Here is a 15728-nt window from a genome sequence, read left to right as displayed (position 1 = left end):
CATAGTCTTTTATTCTTTTATATGTTTCAGCCCTAAGGTTGTGACCATGATGGCATACCACTGGCTGATTCTTTCAGGAATACTAAAATTCTTGCAGCTGGCACTTAATTTTGGTTTATGTAGCATTTATCAACTAAGAGAGAAATCCTTCCTCGGATAGAATACTGAATGACCATTTGGTAGCAAAAGACATACAAATCATACCTATCTGTCCAGTCTTTCAATTATCTGCATCAATGTGATCATTTGCCTCCATTATATTACCTCACACTGCCGTCATTTGATCATGCCTATAGATATTGCCTCACTGAACAAACCAATGAGCTACAGTTCTGTCATTACTTATAGAGAACAATACATGTCTTTATATTTAGACAGAACTAAGAAAGTTAAATGTCTCAGTCACAGAGATGCCATGGTGCTTGAAACAGAATGTAAACTGTAGACCATTCACCTAGTTGTTCTGTACACAAAAGGTGCTATCATGGCAGTGTGGTTAGAAGCTTGCTTCCCAATCACATGGTTTTAGGCTCTGCCTCATTGCATAGCACCTTGAGCAAGTGTCTTCCACTGTAGCACTGATCTGATCAATGCCTTGTGAGTAAATTTAGTAGACAGAAATTGAGCAGCCCATCAAATTCTTAAAAAGGCAGGGAAGTGAGGCATTATCTATAAGTATGATCAAAAGATAGCAGTGTGAAGTAATATATTGGAGGCAAATGGTCACATTGATGCAGACAATTGAGAGACTAAGCAGATAGGCATGATTTACAGAGAGAAAACAGAAAAACAATGTTTATAGAAAGAATAGTGTGGAACACTATATATGGGGAGAAGACAATAAAGTATTCTCTGAAGATGTGACACAATAATAAGCATCTACATGGTGAACTATAGTAAAATTAAAAAGGAAAATTCACTACAATATTTATTTAAAAAAAATATGTTTATGAAGTAATATTTACAAAGTCAACTGGTTTCACTTGTTTGGATAGTCATGACTACACAGTTTGATATGCTATTATAACATCACTAATTGTTCACTATGATTAGCTAAACAGGCGAAACTGATCAACTTTGTAAATATATTTCGTAAATATATTTTTCAGTATAAATATTTCAGTGCATTTTGTTTTTTATTTTACTACACACACACACACACACACACATGCACACATGTATGTATGTATGTATGTATGTATGTATGTATGTATGTATGTGTGTGTGTGTGTGTGTATGTATGTATGTATGTATGTATGTATGTATGTATGTATGAATGAATGTATGTATGTATGCTCGAATGTATGTTTGTGCTTTTCTCCTCCTGTTGCTTGATAACTAGTGTTAGCTTGTTTAGGTCCCCTTAACTTAGTAGTTCAGTTAAAGAGACAGATAGAGTAAGTATCATACTAAAACCCTTCAAGGGTGTGCCCCAGTATAAGCACAGTCCAATGACTGAAACAAGTGAAAGATAACAGATAAAGATAATTAATCCAGCATTCTATTTTCTCACTTTTCCTCTTGCTGTGTTCACTTAAACTTTGTCCAGAAAAAAATTTCTCTGCTTTTTCACTGTACTAGATCAACAACAATGTATGGTTTTTACATAAGAGAGCATCTCAACAGGTAATTTTATAGTTTTGTGGTCTGTTCCACAGTGACTTATACTATTGTTGGAGGAAAATTATCCTTGTTTATTAAATGCCATTTTGTTCTGCTAACACCAGTTGATTAGAGTAGTTCTATTGTGCCCAGCCGATATTCCCACCAAGCCGCAGTTGCTATCCTACTGCCACTTCTACGTTGCTGAGGATGAAAGGCTTTTGTCATTTTCTGCCTTTTACGTCACTCACTTCTCACTGCACAGAATATATGCAGCCAAAATTATCTGCCTTTGTTCATCTTATGCATCATACTAAAATATATAAAGCAATTTGAGCGTATTTCTTCATTTTGATCATTCCCCTGCATTTACTGACTGAAGGGTAAAGAAGATGGAACTGATCCACCTGTGCAATGCTACAACCACATCTCCTTCAACAGATTCACTACAGTCTTTAAAATAGTTGTTATATATAGTTTTACTGGCTACAGCCACTGGTTTGTGGCCATTGTGGTCAAATATTGTTTTGTATATCAATCATATATTCCACAAGGTTAATGCAATGGTCTTAGCTCAAAATGTCAATCAAATATTTAGTTTGATCAGCAGTACTGTACCATAAATATATTCTGTGCTGGCAAATGGGGTAGCTGAACAATGTCAGTAACAATTTGTAAAAAGATATACTGGCACAGAACAGACCTAAATACTTAACACACATGCACTCACTTACATACACACATACACACATGTACTCTCATAGATACACACATACAAACATACATGCACTCACAAATGCCATTTACACACAAACATATCTACTGATATTTTTCTATCAATGTCCAAAGCTTTCAAAGTCTTGACTGACTTTGAATATGATAAGCCATTTGAATGGTCAATAAAATTTATATAAAATATAAAAATAATAAATCTAGCTGAAGAATTAAAGACATATTAATTTCTTCAAAAGGCATAAGATCAGTAATTTATTTCACAAGAGAAATACAATAGAGTAATATTTATGATATTTTTAGAGGTAGTAGCTATGTAAGTAAAGTGAATTCACTTCAACTAGGAAAGAAAGCTCACCTTTCACTCTAAGTTTTTTACCCCAAGTTAAGTAAGAACTAAAAAAAAGAATTACAGAGATGTCCTTGCATAGCAAGTGACCTGATCTGAGATCATGTGCTGAAACGAAAACAATTGTAGCATGGAAAGTGTTTATAAGCCATTTAAAAACACACCCAAACCATTAGATTCACTTCAACATTTAAATTTAATTTGCCATCACTTTGAAACTGCAACCTGTCCGCTGATAAAATTCTGTGCTGCTGTTAAAAAAAAAGAAACTAAGAATTAACACATACCTACATGAGTGTGAGGCCACAAGTTTGTATAGCTGAGGTATAACTAAATTGACACCATTACATGATTGTTGCTTATCTTTTAAAAGATGAAATATAGAGAGATGAGTTCCAGTGTTTCAATGTTCTCTTTATTTCATGACTCTTTCATTTAAGGCAATATAAGTTTTGCAGTATTTATGGAGACAGTACAATATGGTATTCATGGATATAAATTTTTATAATAATGTGGAGTCTTTGGAAATAGAACAGGAAAGAAACTGTGGTTGTAGTTATTATTATTATTGTTGTTTAGCTCTCAGTTGACTCTAATCAAGCAGACCAATGATTAAAACCATGATCACCATGTGTTCATTGATCAGGCATAGTATATACATGACTACAAAATTCTCTGTATACTTCCTTTTTAGGATGGTTGGGGAGGAAGTAAATTGAGTAAGATTTTGCTGCTATCTCTAACAGGTTGAGCAACCACATAAACATAACAACTGATGAGGAAAACTACTTCTGTTTAAATGAGTTAAATGGAAATGTCAAGCAACATTTATGATTATGTATTTCCTATAATATGTCCCTAGATTTATAGATACAGATTTGGCAATCACATGTAAAGTTTTTGATCCCACTTTGCTGAACATTAGAGAAATGTCTTCTACTATGGATTCAGATCACCTAAGCCTTGTGAACAAAATTAATGAGACAAGAAATGTGTAGAATTTCATTAGATTGACTGTGCCTTTTTTTTTCCTGGAAGATAAAGCTGGTCATCAAATAAACACTATCATGTAACCGTTGAGAACTTTTAGAGGACTCTTCTTAGCCAACTTGAAATATTCTTAATAATAGAGTTTTGTTACTCAATTTAACTCCACTGTGAGTTTTTTCACACTTTTAGCTTAATCTACTGAGTTACCAGCATTCAGATATCCTTATTGGTAGATTCATTGCTCAGTTTAACACCTCTCTGAGCCTCTTGAAAGCTGTTAGCAGAGTCTACTCAGTTACCACTATTGAGATTATAGGTTTCCAGTCATGACTCTTCTCTTGTCTTATCACTTAATCCTATTTTAGCTGCTCTAATATTGGGTAATTCTGAAAGGCATTATTAACAAAGACATATATGTTATATGACACATAACATGTAGCCTTTATGCATAAATGTACAGAAGGACTACAACACAACATTTACTGCATACAAAATCTGAGGAATATTTTCCCCTAGAGGAGCATTAAATATTAAGTACAGACCATTGAAATATATATTTTTGGAAAACTCATTTTATTTAGGTATTAAGATAAGAGTGACGTAGAATTATTGATTTGCCAAAATGGGTCATGATGGTAAAAGGTTGAGAATTGCTGAACTATATGAATCAAAAATTATGTGCCTATAAAACAACTTAACTGTTGGCATTGAAGAATGTCAACTTTTTGCTTTCAACAATCATTCATGCTTCCTTAAAATTTACATTGCACTAGATAAGTTATTTTAGAATCATTTATTTTCTATTTATTACTGTTATGTTTTCAATACAAGAAAAACATTTATATTTCATTTCACCTTTTTAATTTCATTTTTTTTTTATCTAAAGTTATTTTTCTTACATGAAACAAATCAATGCAAACAGACATCAATTGTGTAGTGAAGGGATTACTTATTTTTGTGACAGCAGTATCTAGGGACAAAATACAAATAAAACTAGTCTTGTTTTTAAATGATTTTTTTAAGTTAATTTTTTCTTAAAGTTTCTTTTTAAGCAAAGATTACAGTTAATTCTTCTTTGGAAAACATAGACCTATTTTATTTTTACATTTATCTGAAAACGTGGTTTAAATGTAGATTTGAAACATGTTTATCCTTAAGTCATTTTGATTCATTGATTCTGCTAGTATAGTAGAATATCTGAAATATATATCACAAGAAAAAAATATAAGCAGACATATATCAAATGCATAAAAAACTGTTTTTTAGTAAATAGTTTTCAGTGGTATTTTTTTTTTTTTTTTTTTTTTTCAAAGAAGCACAGATGTATTTTTTGCTGCTGCTTACCAGTTGAAAAACATGTAAAAATTTGATTTTGTTTATTTTACTTCTGTTCTTCCATGCATTTTCCACTCATTATTAACAGGATATTTGCATGTAACTAATATTGCATCTATTCAGGATGGGTTCCTGCAATGTAGACCATGTATGCACATTACACATCTTGTTTCAAGCTCTTTGAGAGAAACATCAAACCACGTTGATCTTACCAATTTTGGAGGAGTTATATGTGTGTGTGTGTGTGTGTGTGTGCATGTGTATGTGTGTGTGTGTAGATTCATATAATGATAAATATAATATATGAATGGATAAGCAAATAGATAAACAACATTGAAGGAAGTTAAGGGACTCACCTATTCATTGATCAACAAAATATGAAAGAGAAAAGAAAATATTTTAAAGTTATGAAAAGAAGCAGAATCAACAACACAATAGTTCTCACTTAGAAAACAGACAAAAAATTAAAAATACAAATTTCCCTTCAGTAAAAAACAAAATTTTAAAATGTTTTGGCTTACAAGTTGCAGAAAACTTTAACTTGAAGAGAAAAAAAGTTTCACATTTTGCTTTTTTATTATATTTATTTCTTGACAAATACTGACTGTAATTAGTTTCTTTGTATTCTAGTGATTATACAGAAATTGTACTAATTGGAAATTATAAAGAAGAAAGTAATATTTTGACAGAATCAACAAAATTTGCTAAATATATTAACTATTCCCTCTTCTGTTTTATGAAGAGTTTGATGCAAAAGTTCCAGAAGTGACTGAGCAGATCTATCATCAAAGCATTACAGTTGGGACGATCTCATCTTCATATTTAGACTAAATTGAATGCAAATGCTTTTGGTGTTAACTGTGCCTTTTATTTCTTCAAGTTAACCTTGAATGAGTAAATCTAAGACCAGTGACATTCAATCCATGACCATATAGACTTTTGTTATGAGAAAAGTGTAGTTTGTTGAGCAACAAAGTGGTGGCTTCCTTTTCAGCTGGCCTCCCATATTGCAGTAATTTAGGAGAGATAGTTTTATTGATGATATCGTTTTCCTTTCAAATTTATAATTTGATGTCAAAGTTGAAAATTAACAATTTCATTTAAAATGGCTCAAGAATATTTATGAAGTTTTAACCCAGATTTTCATTCCATGAAGCAATATCCATTTGAATGAAATGCAGTACATAAATATGCCATCAACATTGCATAGAAAGATATGCAAATCCAAGCACTAAAATAAATATTTCTCTAAAGCTTTAGAATAACAATGTCATAAACCATTTTCTTAACTTATTTTAGTGTAAAATTCTATGTTTAAAAACATTTTATTTTTGTCCAACTTCCTTTTTGGTATATTAGTACAAAAAGATCAACACATTGCAATATAATTTTCAATAGTTAATTTTAATAACAGAAGTGGATTGGTAGAACTTTTAGTGCATCAGGCAAACTACTTTATGATATATGTTCTGAGTTAAAAATTTTATAGGGTTAAATTTACTTTTCCCCACTTTAATGGTCAATAAATTGAAATGCTAATCAAGCACAATGATTGATATATTTGTCAGTTCTCTTCCCCTAAATGTGAGACCTTCTGCCTATGTAGGAAACCAACATTTAATTTTTATAGAATTCAACAATAAAAGAGGTCAAAATTATTTTAATATTATTCAGTTTAACACTAGCATATCTTTTCTAAATGATCAATAGATGTCTAGCTGTAATCACCAGTTCACAACAATCTGGTTGCTGAAATATATCTAAATATAGTATAGGTAAACAGTTTATTTTCAAGTGTCCCTTTTTTTGACCAGCAATTAATATTGAAGGTCAATCTTGATTTTTTTTTAATCAAGAAGAATTTATGGTATAAAAACTAATATTATCACCTTTAGGGGAGTTTGAAATAATTATGACAAATATTGATTGTTTGTAAAGTGGTAAGAAACTCTTGGGAGAGTTTCTTACCACCCTACAATTAGTAACTAGGAAAGCAAAGAACTAATCAATAGGTTATTTTCTAAACATAAAACTGTTTAATTACCTCTGGAAATGGCTGCAGTGTTCAATTATTTTTTATTAAATTTGCTTTATTCATTTTAGCTTGTTAATGATCAACAACTATGTTTTAATTTAGTAAAAATTAAGCAACTATGTAATCATGTTTAAAGAAATCTAATGTGGTATTTATCAACAACAGTATTTAGCATATTTTATGAGAAGAAAACATTTCACCCTTTATAAATTGTTTAATCTCTTCAACAACTTTTTATCAAAGTTTTGGAAAATATAACAACATTTTTATTTCTTTAGAAATTTCAAAAGTATGCCAATTCTGGTTATCTGCTTCAACAAACTTTCTTTACTTGTTCAAAATATTTTCAAATATCAGAATAACTGGTTGTAATAAATGATTTATAAGAGGTATTTCAAAATGTTTATGGTCATTGATTCCACATTTTAGCTGCATTAATTCACAATGAATTTGTAATAAACTTGTTCTTAATAGAATTTCCAAATTTGGTAATTTGAAATTTATAGCATCAAACATTAATGTTGATGGTTGTATAAATTAATTTAGGTACTTTCATAATGATAACATAGTGTATGTTCTAATATAGCTATGTCATACACTGAATAAGACAATGTGAAGTAGTCACTGAAACACAATGTAGCTTGCAATCTTCCTCTTCATATAGCTTGTCATCCAATAGATATCAAAACAACAAGTATGTTCTCATATCATCATCTCATAATCTCACTTCAACATCCTCTTCTGTTTCTGGTAGAAGTCTACAATGTAAGTGATGTGTGTACTCAACAATAGCCAGCACTTTCAACATTGGTTCTTATCCATATCTCAGGAGTTTCATTATATTTAATATTGCAACATATGATTAAACCTTCACTAACTTGTGAAATGTATGTCCTCTTCAAAACTCCTCTACCACAAAAGGGGTTTGTGATTCAAAAGTGTGTCCAATGGTACATTTGTTTTGTTTAAAAGATGTCCAATGTTTAACAGTATTTCTTTGGCATTCTGAGTTCAAACCTTACCAAGGTTAACTTTGCCTTTCATTCTTTCAGAGTTGATAAAATAACAGCTGAGGGTGGTATAGGAGTGGTAGACAGAATTTGTCACCAAGGTTAACATGACTAATTGGTACCTGAGTATCTTTAGTGTACTCCAGTTGTTTCAGAGACCCACCGTTCACTGCAGTTGTTTCCTGAGGAAGTGCTAGAAGCAAGATCTCTAGACAGAATAAATTATTCTATATGTATGTATATGTGTGTATTTATGTATCTGTGTTTGTGTGTTTGTGTGTTTGTCTGTATATGTACAATGTGGTATCAAAGAGTTCCTGGACTAGTTATGTTTAATAAAAATTAACTTATTTACCTAAGTTTTAACATCATTTTCTTTGAAATAGTGACCATGCTCAGCAATACACTGGTCCCAGCATTCTTGCTATTTTTGGAATCAGGCCTGGAAGTCATTTTCTCTAAGCAAGTCAAGGACCTTCTGCAATTTGATCTGGATCTCGACAACAGTGTTAAAACTGTGGCCTTTGGGGAAAAGATGGAAGTCTACAGGTGCTAAATCTGATGAACAGGGCAGGTGCAGAAGTGATACCATGTTGCTTTTAGTGAGATAAGTGTGGACAGCTAGGTGTTAGGGAGCATTGTTATTGTGAAGAATCCAATTTGTCATGCTGCACAAATCTGGTCAATTTCACTGAATGTGCTCCCTCAAACATTTCAAAACGTCATTGATTGTTGCACATGTGCTGTTCCAAGTATTGTTGCCATCTGAATATTTCTAAGAAGTTTGTTATTTGCAGATTTTGATGCCAGAATACAGCTTTTTGAGATGGTCCCAATTGCACTGATTATGATAGGTACCATAATCACTTTTGAGGCTTTATGGATTCTTTTCACTTCAAATCTTAAGTTCTGGTATTTCCCAACTTTTTCATTCTCTTAGCAATATTTTGATCTGCAGCTATAACTATGCTGATGCAGATCCATTCATTGGACTCCTTCAGTAGGAAAGTGATATCTAGGTTGTTATATTGCAGCTTTTATAAGGTGGTATCAAAAAGTGCCTAGATTAGTTCTGTATTGCACCAACAAATGGCAGCACACACTTGCGTGCACAATGGCAGCTTGCAGTGACCTTCACGAGGCAATATGTGGAGTGACATCATTGTGTTTTCTTCTCTAGTTGTGAAATTTGTGTTTTTTGTGATAATGTGTATGCTGTAGTCTGTGATTTTTGTCACACACAGAAATGGGAACAAAGAGCAATGTGGAATTTTGTGTTAAACTTGAGAAGTCTGCTACAGAGATATTAAGCATGCTTCAGCAAGCTTATGGTGATGAGGCAATGGGTTGTACACAATGTTTCAAGGGGCATGGGTGCTTGAAAAGAGAAAGAACATCCCTGGAAGATGATGAGCAATCTGGAAGATGATGAGCAATCTGGAAGATCTGCCACGAGTGTCACCCCTGGAAATGTGGAGAAAATTCATCAGCTTGTGCATGAAGATAGTCGGAAGACAATCAATGACATTGCCAATGTTTTTGGTCTGATATATGTGTCTGTGTAGCAATCCTAACTTCTGGATTCTTCACGACGACAATGCACCTTGTCACTGAGCTCTCCTCGTCCATGAGTTTCTCACTAAAAACAACATGGTATCGCTTCTGCACTTACCCTATTCACACTTCCATAGATTTAGTACCTGCACATTTCCATCTAACCCCCAAAATGAAAATGCAGCTCAAACAAGGTTGTTGAGCAAACTGCAGAAGGTCCTCAATTCACTTACAGAAAACAACTTCCAGGCTGGATTCCAAAAGTGGCAGAAAAGCTAGGATTGGTGTATAGCTGCACAAGGTGACTATTTCAAAGGATATAATGTTAAAACTTAGGTAAAATAAGTTATTTGTTATTAAACATAACTAGTACTGGAACTTTTTGATACCACCTTGTATTCTGTATATATAAGCATATTCCATTTGAGTTTCACTTGATCATTCTCTGCTACAGGTGAAGGCTAGTTCTCATACCACTTGTTGGAACACTCTAGCCCAAACCTCTTGTACAACTCCCAATGTATTCGCACTGCTACTTTGTTATGGTACTTTATTCCTTTTGGGCTAGTTTTGAGCAATCACTAATTATGTAACTGTCACAGATAATTTTCCACATAATCTACACAAAGGTGATACTGTTGTCTTATCAATGATGCACTTGATGTAATTAGTACGTAACGATTGTTCTTGAGCAGCAAGAATCAGTCCTTTCATTTCCTTCTATGAAAAACTCTGTCTTAATACACAGACACACACTCACACACACACATATATATATATATATATATAGTGGCTGTATGGTAAGAAGCTTGCTTCCCAACCACATGGTTTCAGTTTCAGTCCCACTGCATGGCAAGTGTCTTCTACTATATATATATATATATATATATATATATATGGTGGTTGTCTACTCCTTATGCTAATTCGTTGGCTACAGATTGTATTGTCCCTGAATTGATAGAGGGGAAAAATTCTGAAGCTTGGATTTTGTTATTGGTGCAAATGTCAATGTGTTGGCTGAATGCTATTTTTCTGTTTTACGGAATTTTGATCTGGGATTTGTGCAGAGCCATATATGTATATATATATATAGAGAGAGAGAGAGAGAGAGAGAGATAATAACAACAAATGGAGCAAAACGCATGTCGACATGCGTTTTGCTCCATTTGTTGTTATTATCCATATATTCTCAAAATGTATCACGTTAACTTGGTATATCAACCTGTAAATCGGCTGGGATATCTTGTTTTTTAGTGTAATTTTGCTACCCCTGGTAACCATTAACGTATTCAAATTATCGAAAGTTTTAATAACTGAGATAATATTAATATACATAAAATAATATATATATATATATATATATATATATATAGGGATTCTCAGCTTTTTTAGCTGCTATTTCTGAACTTCGGTATATGGTGAAGCAAATATTTGCTGATCCCTTAATTATATTTATATATATATATATATATATATATATATATATATACATATACATATACATACATATATATATATATATATATATATATATATATATATATATATATATATAGATAGATAGATAGATACATACATACATACATACAATACATACATACATACATATATACATACAATCATAATACATACATACATACATACATACATACATACATACATACATACATACATACATACATATATATCAATTGAATTTAAGGATAAAATCTATATGAGATTTTATGAAGTAGCCAGCATGTAAAATCAATTAGAATAAAAAAATTAATATGAAATATATAATTTCATAGATGCAATATTATATTAAGTAGTTACGAGAAGTAAAGCCACATGCTAGAAATAGAAGCCAAAGGCCTTAAACTACTCTATCAAAAATACACATGTGCTGAAATTGCCCTAATATAATATTATATATATTATTCACTAACTTGAATATATTTGTTACTTTCCTATAGAATTTTTATTAACTCATCCTCTCCTCTTCTATACATTGCTCATCTTTAGCAGTAAGGCTGATTAAATGACATTTCCATCATTGCCTAAAAAACATTCCTTCTCCAGGGCATGAATTTAGCCATAAACATTCTTCAAGTCGGGGGGGGGGGGGGGGAGTAACTAAGTATCATATCACAATTCTAGCATGATCCAATACATATAATTCCTAAGCAGGTCTGCTGTAATACGTCTCCATCCCTTATATTTGCTATCTATCTGCCTTAAAATATTCTCTATTCCAAGCAGTGTGATATCACATTGATAAAGATAGGATAGTTTCTAATTTCTTAATTTCTCTTCTATTGAATATTAGCCAGACAAATATACAATTCTTTTGTTCATTACATTTTTGACAAATTCACTTAGTGAAAGAATGAATCTACTCCAGTAAGAGTAATTTTAAAAAAAAATGCATGTATATGTGTGTAAAAGGGTACAGGTGTTTATATATATATATATCCTCTATCTCTCTCTCACCACACAGACAAAAGGTTGATAAGCAAATATATATGGCATTCAATCATTTATAAAATATGAAACATATATTTGGCAAAGAAACATATATTCCTTGATTGTTCTTTAAGCTACAGCAGCTGATTGATGCAATATGTATTGTTCAAATTCATGAACATCAGAAATAATAAACACCAAAAACAATAAAATTTGTCATGAACACATAAATACAATGCATTAATATTTTCAAGTGGGAAACATCACATAGCTGACTTTTCTCATCAGAAAGAGGAGAGACAAAATCTATAGTAGTATACCATATATTTAAGAACATACAAATACCAATAAAAAGACAGAGGAAGAGGTGAGTTAGTAATGGTGAGTTAGAGTACAAAAGGCTGTAAAATCAGAAACAAAGACAGGTTAGTAAAAGGAATGAGAGAGAGAGAGAGAGAGAGAGAGAGAGAGAGAGAGAGAGAGAGAGAGAGAGAGAGAGAGAGAGAGAGAGAGAGAGAGTATAGAGAAATGAAAGAAAGATAAATAAAAAGTAGGGAATAGATGGAAAGGCCATTTACTAGGTTATAAAAAGACTAGTTGAGACATATCACAAACCAAAGTTTGAGGAAAATAGAATAAAGAAGGAAAGTCAAAGAGAATTCTTTAAAAGAATGAAAGAAATAGAAAGCAAACCAGGCATGGTCTGCAGTGCAAGTACCAAAATGACCTCCTAACCATATTAATGCAGTATAAGCTTCCAAGTATGTAGAAGTCAAAAGAAAATGAAAAGAATTAAAAACAATGAGGAACCTGAAGATAAAAGAATAAAAGGATAAAATAACGGTGAATAAAAGGTAATGTCATCAATATATGAGGAGTAATAAAATATATCATTACATACCTACAAACAGAATACCAAAGACATAATGGAACCATAATAAAAAAGGTATATCATCATCGTAACTATACCAAGTCAATATATGGAAATAGATAAAGAGAATATGTTGAAGGTAAGATGAGGATGTCCGTTCAAAATACAGGCCTGTAGTTTGTTTAGAATGCTGGAGCAAATAGAACTATAGTAAAAATTATCATTTTGAAAAATTGATGTTGGTAGAATGCAAATGCATCATATTGCCTAACAAGGAGAAGAGCCTTATTTGTGCATAATGTTTCAATAGGTATTCTGCTGAGTAGACTGCATGTGATGTGACCATGTTAGTCTTCAAGTCCCAATACATGGACAAGTGTTATTACGGGAAATATGACAGTGATAATAATTTGCTCGTGAAATGGACATTTTGTACATAATATCAGAAAGTGATATGAGCTAAATAGTGTCACTTAAAATCTGTTGAAGATCCAATACACACACACACACACACATATATATATATACCAGGTCATCCTATAAGTAATGTCCAGATTTTGGATAAGGAAAACAAGTGATCGAATTTTATATTTTAATGAAACTTAATCATCAATATAGATTCCACGATTATCTATGACATCTTTCCATCCACTCATAAACTTTTTAATCCCATTAGTGGAGAAACTCTTTCAGTTTCAAGGAGAAAAACTCTGAAAGGTCAGTTTTAACTTCCTCAGTTCTTTCGAGAGTTAATCCATCCAAATGATTCTGTAAACTATAGAACAAATGGTAATCTGAAGGAGCAAGGTCTGGAGAGTAAGGAGGACGAGCAATTTTGTCCCAGTTAAGTTCCTCAATCTTCTGTGATGTGATCTTTGTAATGTGGGGTTTTGCATTGTCTTCATAAAACACCACTCCATTTCAATTCACTAAAGCAGGTCATTTTTCTTCAAAGCAGCATTCAAATGCTCTAATTGCTGACAGTAGATTTGAGTATTGATTGTTGCATTAGTTGATAGCTGCGCAAAGTGGATGATTCCTTTGCATTCTCACCAAACAGAGAGAAAAACATTCCTTGTATGGAGTTCCCTTTTTGGTTGTAGTTGAGCCTTTTCCCCTTCACCAAGCTAATGTCTACAAGGCTTAACATTTTGATAAAAGACCCATTTTTCATCATCAGTCATCAGTTGATCCAAAAATGGCATTATAAGTTCACAAGAATGAAGAGAAGAGCAGATGCCCACTCGGGATTTGCAATTGGCTGCAAACAAATCATGAGGCACCTATTTTCTGAGTTTTGGTACCTTTTCAAGCTGTTGAAGATCACAGTAAAAAGTTGTATGGCTTGAACAAAGCTTATTTGCCAATTCTTCAACTGAAACTGCATGATCTTTTTCAAGTTCTGCCAAAAGGAGCTTGTCATCAAACTCAATTGGACATCCTGTTTGGGCCTCATCTTCAAGGCTGAAATCTCCACTTCTGAAATTTACAAACCATCTTCTGCAAGTTCTTTCATTCAGGCACTCTTCTCCATAAACTGAGAGAATATTTCATGTCGCTTCAGCCCCAAATGCTCTTTAGACACTTTCATGTTTGAAGAGCAATAATTAGTGAAATTTCAATTTATCCTGCAAAATGAAATTTAATTAGATTAAATATGTCCAAATACATATAAATATTACTTGATGCCATTAGACATTCTAAAATTCCATGAACGTGTTTACAAATTGAAATTCAGGTTATGCAATAGAAGCTGTTCTATAATGTAAACATCAACATCTCATACTCAATGTTGAATATGTGGTTTTGATAATGCTTCTATCTATCTATCTATCTATCTATCTATCTATCTATCTATCTATCTATCTATCTATCTATCCATTTATCTATCTGTCTGTTTGCCTGTATGTATGTATGTATGTATTCTCCATGTAGTCTCAGCAAAGCATTTGTCATGAAAAGTGCTCAATAAATATTCATAAAATGACGTGCTTATACATATGCATATTAACTATAGGAATAAATGCCTCAGTATTATAATAAAAAATAACGTGTACAAAGAAAGCAACAGAGGAAACATAAAAAAAGGCCTAGTGCAATGATATAATGATATATATAGTACAGGTAAAATGAGCAGATACAAGAAAATAAAGCAAGCTAGTTACTGGAATAAATGCATAATAATATCATATCTACACTAGTCATCTCTACATACAGATTTTGTTTTTAGCAGACATATGTTAATAAACATATCTGAACATGTGATGTCTCATCAATTGAAAAGTTATATAAAAAAGGAGACTTCTGTCTAGCCTTATTATTTCATTCATATGACATATTTAACTGTATTCATATAATACCCTTTATACATTTTGCATACATTTTAATATAGATACTAGCAGTGGCACCCAGTGTTTCCAAGGGAAAGGGACTGTGTGTGTTGTGTGTGTGTGTGTGTGTGTGTGTGTGTGTGTGTGTGTGTGTGTGTGAAAGTGGGAGAGAGGGAGAGAGGCAGAAGGGGGAAGGGGAGGGGGCGTGTATGTGTATGTCATCATCATCATCATTGTTTAACATCTGCTTTCCATGCTCGCATGGGCTGGACCATTTGACTGAGGACTGGCAAGCCAGGAGGCTGCACCAGGCTCCAGTCTGATCTGGCAAGGTTTCTATAGCTGGATGCCCTTCCTAACACCAACCACTCCAAGAGTGTAGTGGGTGCTTTTTACATGCCACCAGCATGGGGTCCAGTCAGGAAACACTGGCATCGACCATGCACAAATGGTGATTTTTATGTGCCACCAGCAT

At 32.6% G+C, this 15728-nt stretch overlaps 1 long non-coding RNA gene across 1 annotated transcript in view; it reads right to left on the bottom strand.

The window, feature by feature from the left end:
- Positions 1–1221: 1221 nt before the first annotated feature.
- LOC128249803 (uncharacterized) overlaps positions 1222–15728 on the bottom strand; it is a 489384-nt gene continuing 474877 nt past the window's right edge. Inside the window, exon 3 of the long non-coding RNA XR_008265919.2 lies at positions 1222–5364. This is a non-coding gene — a long non-coding RNA (uncharacterized LOC128249803). The remainder of the gene's footprint in view (positions 5365–15728) is intronic.

The sequence above is a fragment of the Octopus bimaculoides genome, chromosome 18, assembly GCF_046866305.1.
Source record: "Octopus bimaculoides isolate indiv1 chromosome 18, ASM4686630v1, whole genome shotgun sequence".
NCBI lineage: Eukaryota > Metazoa > Mollusca > Cephalopoda > Octopoda > Octopodidae > Octopus > Octopus bimaculoides.
This window is presented reverse-complemented; position numbering and strand designations above follow the sequence as displayed.